Source organism: Ovis aries, chromosome 2 (genome assembly GCF_016772045.2).
Source record: "Ovis aries strain OAR_USU_Benz2616 breed Rambouillet chromosome 2, ARS-UI_Ramb_v3.0, whole genome shotgun sequence".
In the NCBI taxonomy this organism is placed as follows: domain Eukaryota; kingdom Metazoa; phylum Chordata; class Mammalia; order Artiodactyla; family Bovidae; genus Ovis; species Ovis aries.
In genome coordinates this window covers 91,951,076-91,963,587 of record NC_056055.1, presented here as the reverse complement: position 1 = coordinate 91,963,587, position 12,512 = coordinate 91,951,076, and positions in this window count along the sequence as shown.

Here is a 12,512-nt window from a genome sequence, read left to right as displayed (position 1 = left end):
TGCTGAGCAGAATGCTAAAAATACCATTATATTTCTGACAGAGGCACCACTAAAGTCTGATAATTGATAGCTTTGCTGTTTTCTCTGATGGCCTGAAAAGCTTTTAAAGCTAAATTCTGTAATCATGTTCATCTTTGGAAATTAGTTTTGTGAAACCACACATTTAGTTCTTGCTGAGAAATCTCATTTTAGTCATTTTAACATAATTTATAATGCATAAACTAAATTAGCTTTTGTAGCTAAGCCAGCACATTTTTCTTTAATTTTTTATCTCATCCTAATATATTTTTGACCTTGAAAACGGTAATGTCTGTTGGATATTGAAGCCTCTGAACAAAGAAAATCATTTCCATTCCATCACTATGGTTACACTTTCTTTGCTCTCCAGCACTGAACAGCGCTGAAAGTGTTGAATCTGGATTCCTCAGGAGGGCAAGGGGAACTTCATGTAATATCATTTAGTTCTGATTAAATAAACACATATACATAATGGAACCCAGGAAAGTAGCAAATTGCTTCACCCTGTTTACACTGCATATGATATGACTGATGGTAAGGGGTGATATATCCCCCAATGTTATTCACTTCAGGTTCTGTTGTGTGTGGTTTTTTTCCCCAGGCAGTCACACATACATATTCGTCTCAAAAAACACAGTCAAAATGCCAGGCAGCTCCTAACACCTCCAGTACTACTGAAGTCAAAGTGTTTTCATCCCTTTCTAACAACAGAGAACTTCAAATGTGAATCACACAGTTCCCTGTGCACAAGAGATGTTTCAAATAAGCTTGCAACCTCTCCCACCATCCTAAATTGGCTTTGGCTGCCCTACAAAAGCAAGATAACGAACTGGTCATTCAAATAAACTCGATACTTTCTGCCTCTCATAGAAAAAGATATATTCTTTTTTACAAATGGAAACATTTGGTAAAATGTTGCTTGAATTTCTTTTATTCCGTAGTTAGTTCACCATGTCAACCACAAAAGGTTTTCTGTAATTTTTTCTCCTAATTCTCCTTGGTGGTTCAAGTGTGAAAGGCCTCTTCAAGAAAACTGTTGGCAATAGTCAGTATCTTCAAGTGGCCATAAGATTTAAAAGAATATGGTCAATCAGTAGTGTGGCAAATTGAATCTGTATAAATGCTAATGGAATATCTTATTTCAAAAACTCATATGCACACAGATTTTCAGGTACCTTGACTGAGTTGAACAGAAGCAATACAGAACTATTAATTTCAGCACAAATGATAAAAAAAATTAAAAAGCGAGGTGAGGTGCAGAAACACTTGACAACACGCAAAGGCTCAGAAAGGAGAAAAATCTGCCTCTTCAATGGCCTCCAAGTACCACAATAATCACCTCTGCAGCCTGCCACAGGGCTTGATCATAGTGAAAAGGTTTTAAATGTTTGTATGTGGACCGACAGGTGGATGGAGGAGAGGGCTCACTGTTTAGTAAGACTTAAGAAATCTTTGATGGAGGGACATAACACACTGACACTCAGACAGGATAGACGAAAGGCAGAACCCTGTATACAACTTACAGTTCCAAATGAGAGACGGCTGTCAGACAAGGTCACACAGGGGGTTGCACCCAGGACAGGATGACAGCAAGCTGGAGCTAGAGGAAGCAGCTTACAGGTGGCAAATGGAGTGTGGTTAGCTAGCTTTCCTGGACTCCCGGTGGACTGGCAAATTTAAATGATCCTGTGAACTCGAGGGCATAGGGGTTAGTGGTCTGATACCTGGCTCCTAGGTAATGAGGGCTGTTGCATAGTGGCCTACTGGCCCTCCGTGTAAGAACCTGATGAGGGAAGGCTGATTAATCAACTGCTCAAGCAGGGGAACTGACCTGTAGCCAGAAACTCAAAACTGGATCAAGACAGGATTTTACTTTTTAAACTCTGCTATGCTTACTGTCCATAGAAAGGAAGAACCCAGATGAAATTCAGGAAAGCATTCTGTGGTATTTAACAGCAGCTAACAGAAATCCAAATTGAAAAAGGAGAAGTAAAATCGGCATTATTGGCAGATAACATGATATTATACACAGAAGATCCTAATGATGCTTCCAGAAAACTACTAGAGCTCATCAACAAATTCAGTAAATCTGCAGAACACAAAACTAATACACAGAAATCTCTACATCTGTGACTCTGTTTCCATTTTGTAAATAATTTGTGCCATGTTTTTAGATACCACATTTAAGCGATTCCATATTTGTCTTTCTCTTCACTCAGTATGAAAATTTCTAGATCCATCCATGTTGCTGCAAACAGCATTATTTCATCCTTTTTATGGCTGAGTAATAACCCATTGGGCTTCCCAGGTGGTGCCAGTGGTAAAAGGTCTGTCTACCTGCTAATGCAGGAGACGTAAGAGACATGGGTTCCATCCCTAGGTTGGGAAGATCCTCTGGATGAGGGCACAGCAATCCACTTCAGTATTCTTGCCTGGAGAATCCCATGGACAGAGGAGTCTGGTGGGCTACAGTCCATAAGTTCACAAAGAGTCAGACACATCTGAAATGACTTAGCCCACACCATAACCCATTGTATATGTATCACATTTTCTTTACCCATTCCTCTGTTGATGGACATTTAGGTTCGATATTCATGTCCTGGCTGTTGTAAATAGTGCTGCAATGAACATTGGGGTACATGTATCTTTTCAAATTATGTTTTCTCTGGGTATATGCCCAGGAGTGGGATTGTTGAATCACATGGTAGCTTTATTTTTAGTTTTTAGGGAAACTGCATACTTCTTTTCACAGAAGTAGAGTCACCTATGTAGAAAATAATCTTATGGTTACCAAGGGGGAAAAGGGAGGAGGGGCAAATTGGGAGACTGAGATTGACATATATGCACAACTATATATAAAATAATGGGCTTCCCAGGTGGCTCAAAGAATCTGCCTGCCAATGCAGGAGATGTGGGTTTGATCCCTGGGTCGTGAAGATCCCCTGGAGGAGGAAATGGCAACCCACTCCAGTATTCTTGCCTGGGAAATCCCATTGACAAAGAAGTCTGGTGGGCTACAGTCCATGGAGACTCAAAGAGTTGGACATAACTTAGTGACTAAAGAACACATATATAAAATAGATAACTAATAAGGGCTTATTGTATAGCACAGGGAATGTGCAAGGTGGCTATGTGGTCATAGCATCAGTCCTTCATGGGCAGGATTTTCTCTAAACTGGTTACCAGGTTTATAAGTAAATATCAAGAAGTGCATAATCTAGAGACAAGACCACTGAGTGGAGAGTGAAATCAAGCTGCATGGCGATGCCAGGTTTGCTCCTGAGTAACCATGAGAAGTTTTCATGTAATCTCCCTCTGGTTCTGTGTGCCCTTCCTCTATTTCTAGACACCCTAGTGGGGACACCCTAGTTCTTTTACTTTCCATTTGTTTCCTGTAATGGAGTTCTTTAATCTGTCTCTCCTGCTTTTTTACTTTCTGAGTTCAGAAAGCTTGAGTATCTGATTTCCTTCTCCTTTATCTCTCTTATCCTTCCAATCTGATATTTAAATGTTTCAGTCAAGGATATTCCATTTTATTATTTGGCTTATCTTCATTTTCTTTTTGAGAGCAAAGGTTCTATAAAAATCTGCTTTATAACTTTGTTTACTTTATAACTTTGTTTTTTAATAACAAAACTTTATATATCAGATGAAGTAGGAATAATTAAATCTCTAGAGGCATATTTAGTCTTTTCAGCATCTTCTCACTGAATGCTTACTTCATGAAAGCATTTACTCCTTTAGGAAGGAAAGGTTAAAAATACAAAAGAGGTAGTGCCTACCTGCAAGGAATTCACCAACTAATAAATAAGAAAATGTGAAAACAACTGTATTATAGAAAACAGATGAATGTGATGATCAATTCCTGAATTTCCTTCCTTTTTTACCATCATTTTTGGACACTAAACACATTGCACCTTGGGAATTCCCTAGTGATGCAGTGGCTAAGACTCTGTGCTGCCAATACAGGGGGTTCAATCCCTGGTCCAGGAACTAGATCCCACATGCCTCAACTAAGAGTTCTCATGTTGTGACCAAGATTCCTCGTGCCACAACTGAGAGATCTGCATGCCACAATGAAGATCAAAGATTCCTGGTACTACCAAGATCTGGAACTGACAAAACAAATATCAAAAAAGATAGTACACCTCAGTCCAAATTCTCTCAGTTGAAATACAACTTAAGAGATGGAGAAACAACAGGCACCCATCTCATCAGTGGCCCACAAATGCCTGAAGTTGAAATACTTCCTGAGAAAAGAGAACAAGGAGTACTAAAGCATGATAAGTTATCTCCTCTCTAGACCATTCTCAGGACTCTAACAATCTCAAAGCACCCTTTCAAGTTACTGAAAATTCTGCCCGGTGGGGGGTGGGGGGGAGGTGGAACAAAAAAAAAGAGAAAAGGTTGATATATGAAAAAAAGTGAATTCTTACTGCTGGAATCTTCATTCAATAGATAAACTTTCTCCACTACACCTGGAAAGAAAATGTTTTAAGTAGATCTTAGAAGATCATAAAATATACCTTTATTCCCACCGCAAAGCCTTTTCTTTTCTCCATGCATTTATTTGTTTCCTCAAATTTTTTTTCCCAGAAAAGTAGGCTAAAATCTCAAGTCCTCTTCAGTCCTCTCTTTCTCTCACACTACTCTGTAAATTGACTGACTGTGGTCCACTGGAGAAGCGAATGGCAAACCACTTCAGTATTCTTGCTTGAGAACCCCATGAACAGCATGAAAAGGCAAAATAATAGGACACTGAAAGGGGAACTCCCCAGGTCGGTAGATGCCCAAATTGCTACAGGAGATCAGTGGAGAAATAACTCCAGAAAGAATGAAGGGATGGAGCCAAAGCAAAAACAACACCCAGCTGTGGATGTGACAGGTGGTAGAAGCAAGGTCCGATGCTGTAAAGAGCAATATTGCATAGGAACCTGGAATGTTAGGTCCATGAATCAAGGCAAATTGGAAGTGGTCAAACAAGAGATGGCAAGAGTGAATGTCGACATTCTAGGAATCAGCAAACTAAAATGGACTGGAATGGGTGAATTTAACTCAGATGACCATTATATCTACTACTGTGGGCAGGAATCCCTTAGAAGAAATGGAGTAGCCACTGTGGTCAACAAGAGAGTCCGAAATGCAGTACTTGGATGCAATCTCAAAAATGACTGAATGATCTCTGTTCATTTCCAAGGCAAACCATTCAGTATCACAGTAATCCAAGACTATGCCCCAACCAGTAACGCTGAAGAAGCTGAAGTTGAATGGTTCTATGAAGACCTACAAGACCTTTTAGAACTAACACCCAAAAAAGATGTCCTTTTCATTATAGGGGACTGGAATGCAAAAGTAGGAAGTCAAGAAACACCTGGAGTAACAGGCAAATTTGGCCTTGGAATACAGAATGAAGCAGGGCAAAGACTAATAGAGTTTTGCCAAGAGAACACACTGGTCATAGCAAACACCTCTTCTAACAACAAAAAATAAGACTCTACACATGGACATCACCAGATGGCCAACACCAAAATCAGATTGATTATATTCTTTGTAGCCAAAGATGGAGAAGCTCTATACAGTCAACAAAAACAAGACCAGGAGCTGACTGTGGCTCAGATCATTAACTCCTTATTACCAAATTCAGACTTAAATTGAAGAAAGTAGGGAAAACTGCTAGACCATTCAGGTATGACCTAAATAAAATCTCTTATGATTATACAGTGGAAGTGAGAAATAGATTTAAGGGACTATATCTGATAGACAGAGTGCCTGATGAACTATGGATGGTGGTTTGTAACATCATACATAAGGCAGGGATCAAGACAATCCCCAAGAAAAAGAAATACAAAAAAGCAAAATGTGTGACTGAGGAGGCCTTACAAATAGCTATGAAAAGAAGAGAAATGAAAAGCAAAGGAGAAAAGAAAAGATATACCTATTTGAAAGCAGAGTTCCAAAGAATAGCAAGAAGAGATAAGAAAGCCTTCCTCATTGATCAATGCAAAGAAATAGAGGAAAAGAACAGAATGGGAAAAACTAGAGATCTCTGCAAGAAAATTAGAGATACCAGGGGAACATTTCATGCAAAGATGGGCTCGATAAAGAACAGAAATGGTATAGACCTAACAGAAGCAGAAGATATTAAGATGTGGCAAGAATACACAGAAGAACTGTACAAAAAATATCTTCATAACCCAGATAATCATGATGGTGTGATCACTCACCTAGAGCCAGACATCCTGGAATGTGAAGTCAAGTGGGCCTTAGAAAGCATCACTACGAACAAAGCTAGTGGAGGTGATGGAATTCCAGTTGAGCTATTTCAAATCCTGAAAGATGATGCTGTGAAAGTGCTGCTCTCAATATGCCAGCAAATTTGGAAAAGTCAGCAGTGGCCACAGGACTGGAAAAGGTCAGTTTTCATTCCAATCCCAAAGAAAGGCAATGCCAAAGAATACTCAAACTACCACACAATTGCACTCATCTCAATGCTAGTAAGTAATGCTCAAAATTATCCAAGCCAGGCTTCAGCAGTACATGAACCATGAACTTCCAGATGTTCAGGCTGGTTTTAAAAAAGGCAGGGGAACCAGAGATCAATTTGTCAACAATCAAATTGCCATCATGGAAAAAGCAAGAGAGTTCCAGAAAAACATCTATTTCTGCTTTATTGACTATGCCAAAGCCTTTGACTGTGTGGATCACAATAAACTGTGGAAAATTCTGAAAGAGATGGGAATACCAGACCACCTGACCTGCCTCTTGAGAAACCTATATGCAGGTCAGGAAGCAACGGTTAGAAGTGGACATGGCATTACAGACTGGTTCCAAATAGGAAAAGGAGTCCGTCAAGGCTGTATATTGTCACCCTGCTTATTTAACTTATATGCAGAGTACATCATGAGAAACGCTGGGCTGGAAGAAGCACAAGCTGGAATCAAGATTGGCAGGAGAAATATCAACAACCTCAGATATGCAGATGATACCACCCTTATGGCAGAAAGTGAAGAGGAACTAAAAAGCCTCTTAATAAAAGTGAAAGAGGAGAGTGAAAAGAGTTGACTCATTGGAAAAGACTCTGATGCTGGGAGGGATTGGGGGCAGGAGGAGAAGGGGATGACAGAGGATGAGATGGCTGGATGGCATCACTGACTCGATGGACATGAACCTGTGAACTCCGGGGGTTGGTGATGGACAGGGAGGCCTGATGTGCTGCAATTCATGGGGTCGCAAAGAGTCGGACACAACTGAGTGACTGAACTGAACTGAACTAAATGAAAGTGAAAGAGGAGAGTGAAAAAGTTGGCCTAATGCTCTACATTCAGAAAGCTAAGATCATGGCGTCTGGTCCCATCACTTCATGGCAAATAGATGGGGAAACAGTGGAAACAGTGTCAGACTTTATTTTGGGGGGCTCCAAAATCACTGTAGGTGGTGATTGCAGCCATGAAATTAAAAGATGCCTACTCCTTGGAAGGAAAGTTATGACCAATCTAGACAGCATATTAAAAAGCAGAGACACTACTTTGCCAACAAAGGCCCGTCTAGTCAAGGCTATGGTTTTTCCAGTGGTCATGTATGGATTTTAGAGTTGGACCATAAAGAAAGCTGAGCAATGAAGAATTGAGGCTTTTGAACTGTGGTGTTGGAGAAGACTCTTGAGGGTCCCTTGGACGGCAAGGAGATCCAACCAGTCTATCCTAAAGGAGATCAGTCCTGGGTGTTCATTGGAAGGACTGATGCTGAAGCTGAAACTCCAATACTTTGGCCACTTCATGTGAAGAGTTGACTCATTGGGAAAAACCCTGATGCTGGGAGGGATTGGGAGGAGGAGGAGAAGGGGCTGACAGAGGATGAGATGGCTGGATGGCATCACCTACTCCTTGGACGTGAGTTTAGATAAATTCCGGTAGTTGGTGATGGACAGGGAATCCTGGCATGCTGCGATTCATGGGTTCCCAAAGAGTCAGACATGACTGAGAGACTGAACTGAACTCTTTAAATTTGTCACTAACTGAAAATGGCACCCCACTCCAGTACTCTTGCCTGGCAAATCCCATGGATGGAGGAGCCTGGTAGGCTGCAGTCCATGGGGTCGCTAGGAGTTGGATACCGCTGAGCGACTTCACTTTCACTTTTCACTTTCATGCATTGGAGAAGGAAATGGCAACCCACTCCAGTGTTCTTGCCTGGAGAATCCCAGGGAGGGGAAGCCTGGTGGGCTGCCATCTCTGGGGTCGCACAGAGTCGAACACGACTGAAGCGACTTAACAGCAGCAGCAAAATTGATTCTGAGGTTTCCCAGGTGCCCAGTGGGAAAGAATCCACCTACCAATCAGGATTCGCCTTTCGATCCTTGCATTCAGAAGATCCCTTGGAGAAGGAAATGGCAACCCAATATTTTTGCCTGTGAAATCCCGTAGACATAGGAGCCTGACGGACTACAGTCCATGGGGTCACAAAGAGTCGGACATGACTTAGTGACTAAACAGTAATAAAACTGATTATGCTGCTGCTGCTGCTAAGTCGCTCAGTCACTGTGCGACCCCACAGACGGCAGCCCACCAGGCTCCACCGTCCCTGGGATTCTTCAGGCAAGAACACTTGAGTGGGTTGCTGTTTCCTTCTCCAATGCATGAAAGTAAAAATGAAAGTGAAGTCGCTCAGTCTTGTCCGACTCTTCGTGATCCCATGGACTGCAGCCTACCAAGCTCCTCCATCCATGGGATTTCCCAGGCAAGAGTACTGGAGTGGGGTGCCATTGCCTTCTCCGGATTATGCCTTAGTAATGTTCAAATTTATCACCTTCTTTGAACTGGTGAGTACAGTTTTATTGTATGGTTACAATACAATTTATCCATTCTCTTGTTGGTGGCTGTTAGAACTGTTTCAGTTTTTGGTGATTATTAATAGACCTGCCAGGAATAATTTTATACAAATTGTATAAAAGTCTTTTTGTAGACATATGCTTTTATTTATCTTGGGTAAATACATGGGATTTATGTTTAGGTAAGTAGTATGTTTTGATATCTAAGAAACTTCCAGATTCCAAATTGGTAGTACCATTTTGCACTCCTATTACCAATGCACAAGAATCCTACCTGCTTAATCCTGGACAACATTTAGTGTTGTCAGGTTTTTAAAATTGAAGCCATTCTAGAAGGAGGCATAGTGATATATTAAGATTCATTTATAATCTCTTATGACAAATGTGCTGTTTTTCAACTGTTTATTAATAACATATATATATTCCTTTTCAAAGTATCTAATTTGCCTATTTGTTATTGAGATGCTATCTTATTATTGAAGATGTTCTTTACATAGTCTACAAGTCCTTTGTCACAATTTATATTGTGAATATTTTTACCCATGCTCACCTATTTATTTTCTCAATGAACACTTTCAATGATCGATGTTTATAATTTCAAATAGCATGCATCAGTGTTTTCTTTTATGGTCCATGTTTCCTAAGATCACTTTACCTTTATCACTTTATGAAGACATTGCATTAAGCTTCTGAATTTGCTTTGTTACTGAATTTATTAGTGTATATTTCATTTCCATATAAGGTATATTTATTTCATTCTCATAATATGTATGTTTATTTCATTCCCAAAATTAAATTATTTCATTTCCCATACTTTTTCATGTAACTTTGTCTTTCCTTTTTTTTCAAAATAACTCATGCCTGTTTAAAAAGTGAACATAAAAATGCATAAAAAGTAATAATTGCTTTTTCCTACTACATGAAGAAAATCATTAATATTTAGTACATAGTTTTACATATATTTAGTTTAAATGATTTACTTATAGACATACAAACATGTCTAAATGATATTATTTTATATATTCAGTTAGTTATCCATCTAGTCAAGGCTATGGTTTTTCCAGCGGTCATGTATGGATGCGAGAGTTGGACTGTGAAGAAAGCTGAGTGCCGAAGAATTGATGCTTTTGAACTGTGGTGTTGGAGAAGACTCTTGAGAGCCTCTTGGACTGCAAAGAGATCCAACCAGTCCATTCTAGAGGAGATAAGTCCTGGGTGTTCATTGTAAGGAGTGATGCTAAAGCTGAAGTTCCAATACTTTGGCCACCTCCTGCAAAGAGCTGACTCATTGGAAAAGACCCGGATGCTGGGAGGGATTGGGGGAAGGAGGAGAAGGGGACGACAGAGGATGAGATGGCTGGGTGGCGTCACTGACTCGATGGATGTGAGTCTGAGTGAACTCCAGAAGTTGGTGATGGACAGGGAGGCCTGGCATGCTGCGATTCATGGGGTCGCAAAAAGTCGGACACGACTGAGCGACTGAACTGAACTGATGGACATAGAACTATTTACTTATTTATGAACACTTAATGTGGTGTCTACCCTGTCACACATTTTGAAGTGCACAATACAGCTTTGTTAGCAATAGATACAATATTTTATCCTATATAACTGATTTTAGTATTATATAATTGAGAAGTAATAACAAACATCACATTGAAGGATTGAACGTCTCTTTTATGCTGATTATTATCAGCAGATCACCTGAATGCTATTTTGAATTTTACAGATATTTATTTTTATTTGTTTATAAAATATTTAACTATGGTTATAATTCCATTCAAGGCTAAGGCCTAAATAGTAGCCCATATTTTGAAGGGCATCATGATACCTATGAAAAAAATAAGTTGTCCTGTAATGTTTGAAAGTTGAGAACTATGAAAATGGTGAAGGATGAAGAGAGATAACTGGTATAAAATGTAAAGAAATCTTAACCTTTCTTACATCTGTCTTTATAAGACAGATAAAAGAAGAAAGAACTTATAAATAATATAGCCATGAGCAAGTCATTCCATCTTCTTTCATAGAGATAAATGTCATAATAGATCAGCACTCTGCCTCTATTTTATATATTCAATGTATATTTTTTCCTCCTCTATTCTTTGGGGCTGAAATTACTTTAGAGAGTAGTGGGAGAAAATTGAGAGTGTTTTGGAATGTGTAGGAATAAAAGGTTCAGACTGCACTGAAACCTTTAATAACTTGTGAATTATGTCATCTGTAAAATAACAATAGATGACAAACTCAGCTGTGAGGAGAGGAAATGTATCCTTTTCTTTAAAAAAGAAAAAAGATAGTCTCAATCTGGAATCACATCAGCTTTAGAATTTCAACAAAGTTTGTGTTGTTTTGGTGCCCCATAAAGTATATCTTAAGTATAATAAAGATAACATCATTAATACAGTCTGGGGTTCAAGACCCAGTTTCTGAAGTGTTAAATTTTGGTGGTAAATGGCAACCCACTTCAGTATTCTTGCCTGGAGAATCCAATGGACAGGGGAGCCTGGTGGACTGCAGTTCATGGGGTCGCAAAGAGTCAGACACGACTGAGCAACTAACGCAGCAACATGTTAGCAAGGAATTTAGATCATCTATACCTAGATTGTTTTATTAATTTACTAATTGATTATCTCTGCCATATGTAAACTAGATTTTCTGATAAAGAGGTTTCTTATTAGAAATTCATCAGGTAATATTACAAATACCGCCCACTTGATATTATTTCCTGTCACTTGATTAATAAACATCTCATACTTGAAATCTCCAAAACTGATCTATTTACAACCCAAATCAGCTTGGCAGCAGAATTCAGTGGCTCTTTAATATTTCATTTTCAGAAATGTTTCTCTTTCTATTGAGTATACAATTAAGCTTTAAAAGTCATGTATATGGATTGTTCTCTGCTAAAAGATTATAATCTTTTTCTTTTAAATTTTAATTATCAGAAATTCTAACTGCTTAAAAAATACCTGTTTCATTAGTTTATATATCTGTGTTCAGTTTGGCAGTCAGATTGCACATATTTATTAGTAACACCCACTAAATGGGTGGGTGTTACTAATAAATAAAATGTCCCAGTGAAATTTCAGGTTGAAGCAATCCAACTTCATCATTTAATACTGTAAAAATCTTAAACTTATATGTTGCAGAATTCTATTTGCTAAACATTCATTACAAACCCATGTGAGCTTGATTTTTTTTTTTTTTGAAATCTCAATCCAACTAGTCTTTCTCTGTTTTGAGTCCTATTTATTTTCTCCTTGGGGAAAATGACCCCTTTTCTTCTTTCTTTCATGAAACATAAGAGTTTATGGTATGTAATTTAAGTTATAGCTTCTACTCAACAATCTTATCAATAATTTTGCAAATTTAGTTATTTTCTTTTGCTTACCTTCAAGTAGCCATCCATAAGTTCTTAAACAACAGTCCAAGAGAGATATACTATTTAGAAAATAAAGAAGTTAATTATCTTAATTAACTTGGTAAAACTACATTTATTTTTGCATCTTCCCTTGTCTTTTTTTACATGAATCTATTTCCATTTTGTCACATGTGCCCTGATTTTCACTGGATAATATTTAGTTAGTGTTATATTAATCTTTATAATGACCATTTATAACTTCATTTTGACTTAGCGTTATCTAACATGCCTAAACTTCACAGTAAT